Source organism: Phyllobates terribilis, unplaced genomic scaffold (assembly GCF_046119375.1).
Source record: "Phyllobates terribilis strain yellow unplaced genomic scaffold, ASM4611937v1 Scaffold_3__8_contigs__length_932513732, whole genome shotgun sequence".
Taxonomy (NCBI): domain Eukaryota; kingdom Metazoa; phylum Chordata; class Amphibia; order Anura; family Dendrobatidae; genus Phyllobates; species Phyllobates terribilis.
Window position 1 is genome coordinate 266,127,021 of NW_027362763.1, and position 8,450 is coordinate 266,135,470.

Here is an 8,450-nt window from a genome sequence, read left to right on the forward strand (position 1 = left end):
ATGCAGTCCTCAGCATAAATGAGTATACTCCAACAGTTTGTCAGAAAAAACATTGTTTCTTTTCAGAATCAACATTTTCTATGGGATACCAAACTATAAAATACAACCACAAATGTGGGCCATTGTTTGAAAATAAGTTTTTATTTTGCACACCCCAAAAACTAATTTTCCTAACAAATTCATTCAAGGCCATGTTGCAAAAATGAGAACACCCCAATGAAAGTCTTAGAAATAAACCTAAATGTTCAGCGGCATCCAGAAATTTTGCGGAAAAGCACCATGGGAATGTTTCTTCTTTCAAGTGACTGGTATTGAGAGAGTTAAACAACCAGCCCGAGGTGGAGACTATAAACGTAAGCTCCTAAATCGTGAAATCTGGTGGATCTATTTATTACAGACAAGATCCCCATAAGGAATCAATATTAGACAAGATTTGATTTATCACTATGAATAAGGATTTGTAATATAACAGTTTTTGATAGTATTTTGATGTTTTATCCTCATTGTATTTGTTTGCTACATGGATTTTTTGCTATCCTAATCTGTGATTGGTCTTTCCTGGTCAGATGTTCAGACAGGTTATAACTTAACACACCGTCTCATTCACATTCCCACATGCAATGGTTAAGAAATGTTATCCGAAACTCATGTGCTATGATTTTTAACCCTTTCAAAACATTTGACATACCTATACGTCATGGTAGGATTGGGTTTCCCAACCGATGACGCATAGGTACGTCATGGCAATCGTGTGTGGCACAGGAGCTGTGTCAGCGTGATCGCCGCCAGGCACTCGGCTTACGTGATAGCCCCGGTTATCACTGCCAGGAGTGGTGGCCGCACCTCCCCCGGCTCCTTAACCCCCTAATTGCAGCCATCTATAACAACTGCAACATTTAGGAGGCTAGGAGAGAGAGGGGGCTCTTTCTTCATCCTGATCTGCGGCCCCACAAAATCATTGCAAGGGCCCAACGGTAGTGATGGTAGTGATGGTAACCAACGACCGTGGCCTGCTTAAACCATGCCAAGAGCTTAGTCCAGGAGGCTTTTGTAATACTGACAGGTATAATGCATTGCAATGCATTATACCAGCGATCAAAGTAATAAAAGTTAAAGTCACATAGAGGGACTAAGTAAAAAAAATGTTAAAAATGTTTAAAAAATATTTAAACTATAAATTAAAAAATAATAAAAAAGATTAAAAAAATGTTATACCATAAATACATATATTTGAGTAAAAAAACAAACAAAGTACACATATGTGGTATCGTTGCATCCAGAACAGCCTGATCTATAAAACTGTCACACCAGTTAACTCCTTCAGTGAACATTGGCAAAAACTATGCTTATTCATCAAATCACAGAACAAATAGTGGAATAAAACAAGATTAAAAAGTCAAATATATATAAAAATTGTATCACTGAAAATGCCATCCCACAAAAAAAAAGCTGCCATAGAGTTTCTTCAGTGGATAAATAAAAAATCTATAGCACTCAGAATAAAGCGATGCAAAAACAATTCTTTTTTCTATAAAATAATTTTTATTGTGTAAAAGTGGCAAAACATTAAAAAAATGATATAAATGTGGTATCGCTGTAATCGTACTGATCCGAAGAATAAAGCTGCCTTATCAATTTTACCAAATGATGAACGGCATATAAAAAAAAACAATTCCTGAATTTCTGTATTTTGTTCGTTCTGCCTCCCAAAAATCGGAATAGGAAGCGATTAAAAATGTTACGTGCTCCAAAATGGTACCAATAAAAAATTCAACTTGTCCCACGGAAAACAAGCCCTCACCTGACTGTCGGCAAAAATATGGAAAAATTCTAGTTCTCAAAACATGATGATGCAAAAACTTTTAGTATGTGACAGCATACAAAGATAAAAAACCAACATAAATCTGGTATCGCTGTAATCACACCGACCCGAAGAATAAAGTCATCTAGTCAGGTAGACTGCATGAGGAACTGCATAAAATATAAATAAAACCAATTCTTCACCTGCTGTTGATTTGTTTATACTGCCTCCCAATGATCGCAGTAAAGCTTGGCTCACATTTATCCTGCACTCTACACTGAGCGCTTATACCGGGGTTTCCATGTAAATCTATGAAATATGTGATTTAGATGGAAACTTAAGCGTAAGTTTCTCTATAATGAGGCAGATGGAAACACTGTGGACACCTTCTGGCCTATGATCTGGCGGTGTCTGTCTTTTAAGCGTGCATAAAAGTGCGGTCGGCCACAGTTTTGTGCATCTCTGAAAAGAAGGACACCGCTGAACAGAGGCCAGATGGAGTCAAGAGTAACTCTGCTGCCTAATTATAGCAAATGGATCCCTTGGGGGTTTCATCTGAATCACGGCATTTGGAGATTTAGATAGAAACCCAGATGTAAATGCTCAGCATAGAGCGCAGAATAAATGTGATCCAAAATGATATGTAAAATGTTCCCAATAAAAGCTACAACTCAATCCACAAAAAAGCAAGTCCCCACTCAGGTCCGTCATCTGTCAATGGAAATATAGGGGGCTTCCACGTTACTGGTTGCACAAAGGCTCTAGAAAAGCGCTATGGCTCCTTGCCCCCCAAAAGAAATCCATATTTTTTAATATTTTTAAAATATTAAGAAAACTATGTATCATTTCCTTTAGACTTACTTTACAAATACTTCCTACTTTGTGTTTGTATATCACATAAAATCCAAATTATATAGAGTTAAGTTTCTGAATGTAATGTGAAAAAATGTGGAAAAGTTCACGGGGCAAGAATACTCCTTCAAGGCATTGTATAGGGAATTCTGAAGAGATAAGTTGAGCATCACTCTCCATCCAACATCCAGGCTCTAAAAAAGGTCAATCCTGAATAAAGGAAAAAGATGGATGTTGCAATATGTCATCAAATTGTTCATTCCATGCATAGCAGACTTGAGTCTGTCCTAAAAATCATGTAAGTTATACAAAATACTAGACGTAGTAGTTTTTATTTGCAGTCTATTCATTTTTCCATCAACTAATTTGAGTAAAACTTAAGATTTTATAATGAAAGTTATATTATTAAAGGGGTTATCCACTACTCAGACAACCCTTTCTCAGTCCCTAAGTTTCATCATACAGTGTGGGGGGCTACTGATGGCCATCACACAGTGTGGGGATGACTACTGGTGGTCATCATATAGGGTGGGGGGCTACTGAGGGTCATCATACAGTGTGGGGAGGACTACTTATGGCCATCATACAGTGTGGGGTGCTACTGAGGGTCATCAAACAGTGTAGAGGGACTACTGGGGGCCTTCATACGGTGGGGGGGGCTACTGAGGGCTATCATACAGTGGAAGGGGGCTACTGTGGGTCCTTCATGCTGTATATGTGGGAGCTGTGGGGGGTATCATGTTGTGTAGAGGGAACTATTTATGGAGAGACTTAGGGGACATTGTCAAATGTTAACTGGGCACTTAAGCATAATTGTTATAGGGGCACTCAGTATTGTGACTGCCAAATGGGTACACTGGGGGCCACTGTTTTCTAAGGCATTTGCACATGGCAATAATATTTCTAGGGTGCAATTTTACCATCTAGAGGGCGCAAATGAGATATTTTACTTTGTACAGGGCACAGTGGTGGGCATTATTATGTGGGGTACTAAGAGGATCAATAATAAGGACACATACAGCAGCAGCAGCTCAGTATTTGGGTATCAGTAGGATGAGGCATTTCTGCAGGTTGGGAATAGATGAGGACGGTGCTGGAAATGTGAGAAGTCAAATGTGTGTTTGTTGTAATCTGTGCAGATGAGTCCTGGCTGGAGAAGTCGTGATATCGGCCTGGGTCAGAAGGAAAAGATGGGAAAAGTGAACGACTCCATCAGAATGAATGTCACCAAATATAACTGTACTGTGATCTCTTATGTGTTCTGCAGCACTGGTATCTACCAGTATATGGTCACCGTGTGGCGGTAATACCAGTGTTAACCCTTTCATGAAATGTGCCGTACATGTGTGGCACCCCAGGGGTCTGGTTGCCACAGTGGTAGAAATACCATGTCTGAGAGCGAGCATGGGCTTTCCTGGCAAGGAGCACTATTGCATGCAACGCCTCCTGCCCCAGTCCAGGGAGGGGAGGAACCTGCCCTTTATAAACTGGACCTGGGGCGGGGTTAGAGAGTTAGTTCCAGAGGAAGGGACAGAGGAGCATCAAGGAGCTCTGTAGGAGACAGGAGCTGAAGGCCAGGGATTGGAGCTGATAGAGCTCATCCTGGCCGAAGACGCAGAGAACCGGACACCGGAGTCCGAGGCTGTGAGGATATCCACATCCAGCAGCAGAAACCACCTGGCAGGGGATTTCAGGTCCTCTAGCCATAGAAAGCCCGGAGGCTCAGTCACACGCCATCGAGGAGCGGAAGGTACCAAAGGCCCCAAGTCACCAGACATACGGGTGAGCACCACATGGTACACTCAGGGACGAGGGCTACTACACGACTACAGCAGGGTAGCCAGGAAGAGTGCAGTCAGACGGGAAGGCCTACACCTCCACCTGGCCAGGGGGACTCTTGTTCGCTCACAGACTGACCAAGCCTCTAATGTTAGCCATTACTCCTGGCAGGGCCTTCTTCATTACCAACAGTAAAGACCCTGAACTGCACTGCACGGACTCTGAGTCATTTCTGCTGCGCCCATGCACCACAACCCTCACCATCTACACACGCTGCCCTGAGGCTATACTCCTCCCGTGGGGAGTTATACTACCCTCTCCTGCGCACACAACATCAGCCTCAGCGGTCTGCCCCGCAGCGGCGGTTCTCAGTGACCATAATCCACTGGTGGCGTAGTCGGACATTTCAACATTAAAAACCAAGTAAACAGATCCGCCACTGGTTTGACCACCCTGAGCCACGGGACCGGGTCGCCGCCACGGAGACTACAACCCCCAGCATTACACAGAGACCCGGCTCCGGGTATTCCCCCACACACGGCCCAGGGGGCGCGTCAACTTTGGCGTAGTCGGCAGGATTTCGTGCCCGCAACCACCGGGTACTGCATGCCTGAAGAAAGACTGTGATACTTACCGTGGTGAAGTTTCCTGCCATCCTCAGACGTTTTCCCGCCATCCTCAGCCATTTGGCGCCATTTTGGGGACGCCGCGCGGGAAGAAGAGGGGCGTGGACGCCAAAAGCGCGCGAGAGCTGAAGCCCCGCCTTACGTACTGACGCTGCGCAAGGTCCTGGAAGGAGCCCAGCGGACGCCGACGTCACCAGCGCGCGACGCAAGGTCCTCGACCCCGACGATCGCCTGCGGAGCCGCGGCCTACGGAGAAGAAGCACCGGAAGGTAGGCCACGGTTAACTAGGGGGGAGGAAGACACCAGGAATGGAGAGAGCTCCCACCGCCAGCGCGGCTGCTGCCGCAGTGATGCCGTTCACGATGCCGTATATCCCCAGAGCGGCATGGTTACCCCAGTACTCAGGGGAGTCGCATACCCTGAGCGACTTTAAAGAAAGACTGTATAGCCTATTCAAAGTATACCCCCTGTCCGAGGAACAAAAAGTGAGCATCCTGATAGGCCAGTTAATCGGAGCAGCCCAAAGAGAAATGAAGTCCTGGTCAGCCAGGGAAAAGGAGACTGTAAAGGAAATACTGGCCCGTCTAAAAGACACTTTTGATACCTGCACCTCAGCAGAGATCAAACTAAAATTTTATGGATGCAAACAGCGGGCACAAGACAGTATATGGGACTATGCTTTGAATTTGCAGGAGGCCCTGAGAGTCATTAAGCAGGCAGACCCTGACAGCGTGTGGAATGAGGATAAGCTGTTGACTGAACAGTTCATTGAGGGTCTACAGTCCAGCGCCCACCAAACCCAGTTGCGTGTAATGACCTTGCAGAACCCTGATTTGGACTTTGCGCAGTTTAAAGACAGTGCCATCCGGGTGCTCCGAGAACCGGCACCAGGTGGCGCTGTAACCCACAGGCGCCCTGCTATCACCTATCACCAGGAGGCGGCGCCCTTGTCTGCAGAGCCTGTGGGAGCTGATGCACAGGCTTTGGACAAAGCCCCGGCTGCAGACCTGCACCATCAGGTCCAAGAGCTGACCAAAAGCGTTGCCGCGCTAACCAGAACTGTGCAGTCTTTACAGGTGTCCCCTCCAGGAAAGAACCAGCTGGCTTCCGATCCGGAGGACGTCCCTTGGCGCTGACAGAGGAGGATCCCATCGTCCAGAGGAAGGCCCAGCGACCGCTACGACCAGGACGGACAACCCATCTGCCGCCGCTGCAACCAACCAGGACATATGGCAAGGTACTGTCATTTAAACGGGCCCAACCTGGGGCAGAGGGCCGACCCCCAGGCATAAGACCATCAGGCCCATCGAGCTGGTGTGATAAGTACGTAGGGGGACGACCGGTCTTGCCTGTGGTGCTGGATGGCATTCCTATGAGTGCACTACTGGACACCGGGTCACAGGTAACCACCATCCCCTATGTGCTTTTTAAGCGGTACTGGAATGACTCAGATATTACCCGCTACCCAGATAGCGATTTGAACATCATCGCCAGCAATGGTCAGCCCATACCGCAGGTGGGATTCAAGGAGGTGACCATCAAAATTGGTAAAGTTGAACTGCCAGCGCAAGGACTGATTATTGTGGACATTGACCGTCGTGAAAGCCACCCTAAGATAACCTTGGGTACTAATGTTATTGAAAATTGTCTTGCAGAGATAATTGTCATATTACAGCAGGTTGCGATGAACGCCAGCTCCAGCCAGCAGCGTGTCCTACAAAAAGAGATCAGAGCCCTCATGAAAAGGCAACAGGTAGAACTGTCTGGTGGTGAGATTGGAAGTGTTAGGATGAGTGATCCGTTCCCTATTTCCATGCCCCCAAAAAGTGAGATGATGATTGGTGTTGGACTGCAATCGGGTTAAGAGGACGGGACTACCAAGCCATGGTAGAACCCGTCTACTCAGACAGTAGGCCCACCATTTTGACAGCACGGGGGGTGGTCGATGCACGCCATGGGAGGGTACCCATCCGCATCCTAAACATTGGGGAAAGAGAAATATACTTGCCCCGGTATGCCACTCTAGCCAAATTGTTCACCGTTAACCAAAACTCTGTAAAGGCTGTGGAACCCTTGCCTCCATCTCAACCAGAGGAGGGTAACGGCTCCAAGAAACAAATGGAGGACTGGTGTCAGAAGCTGCATGTGGGCACAAACTCCACTCCCTCACACCAAAAACAGGGAGTCTACCGGGTGGTGCAGGAGTACGAAAGAGTCTTTAGCAAACACCCGCTAGACTTTGGGCAAGTAAAGGGGGTAGAACATCACATCCCCACGGGAGACCATCCACCCATAAAGGAAAGATACCGACCTGTACCCCCTGCACACTATCAGAATGCCAAGGGAATGTTGCGCGAAATGAAGGAGGCTGGGGTAATCAGGGACAGCTGTAGCCCCTGGGCAGCTCCACTAGTTCTTGTGAAAAAGAAAGATGGCACCATGAGAATGTGTGTAGATTACAGAAAGATCAACCGTATCACACACAAAGATGCGTACCCGTTACCTAGGATAGAGGAATCTTTAGCTGCATTAAAGTCTGCTAACTTCTTCTCCACTTTGGATCTTACTAGCGGGTGCTGGCAGGTTCCTGTAGCAGAGGCAGACAAGGAGAAGACCGCGTTCACCACCCCGATGAGTCTCAGAGAATTCAACTGTATGCCGTTCGGGCTCAGCAACGCACCAGGAACCTTCCAGCGGTTGATGGAGTGCTGCCTGTGGCACAGGAATTTTGAGACAGTCCTGCTATACCTGGACGATTTCATCGTGTATTCCAAAACATATGAGGACCATCTGAAACACCTGGCAGAGGTGCTTGACGCCCTGGCAGGCTACGGCCTAAAGGTGAAACCCTCCAAGTGTCGTCTACTGAAACCAAAGGTACAGTACCTGGGACACGTGGTGAGTGCTGACGGAGTAGCTCCAGACCCTGATAAGATCACAGTGATTAAGGACTGGTCAAGACCCTCCAGCATAAAGGAAGTGCGGCAGTTCCTCAGGTTGGTAGGCTACTACCGAAGATTCATCCCCGGGTTCACCAAAATGGCAGCCCCTATGCAAGACCTCCTGTTAGGTCAGTGAAAGACCAAGAATCAGAAGCCGCCCTTCAGGTGGGACAAGCTGGAAGAGGAGTCTTTCCGCCAGCTGAAGATGGCCCTCGCGGGGGATGAGATCCTGGCTTACCCTGATTATGGCCAGCCTTTCATCCTCCACACAGACGCCAGTAACGTGGGGCTGGGAGCCGTACTATCCCAGATCCAGCAGGGCAGAGAGCGGGTAATTGCTTACGCCAGCCGAAAACTACGGCCCACAGAGAGAAACCCTGAGAATTATATCTCCTTCAAGCTAGAGTTCCTGGCAGTGATGTGGGCAGTGACGGAACGTTTCAAACATTA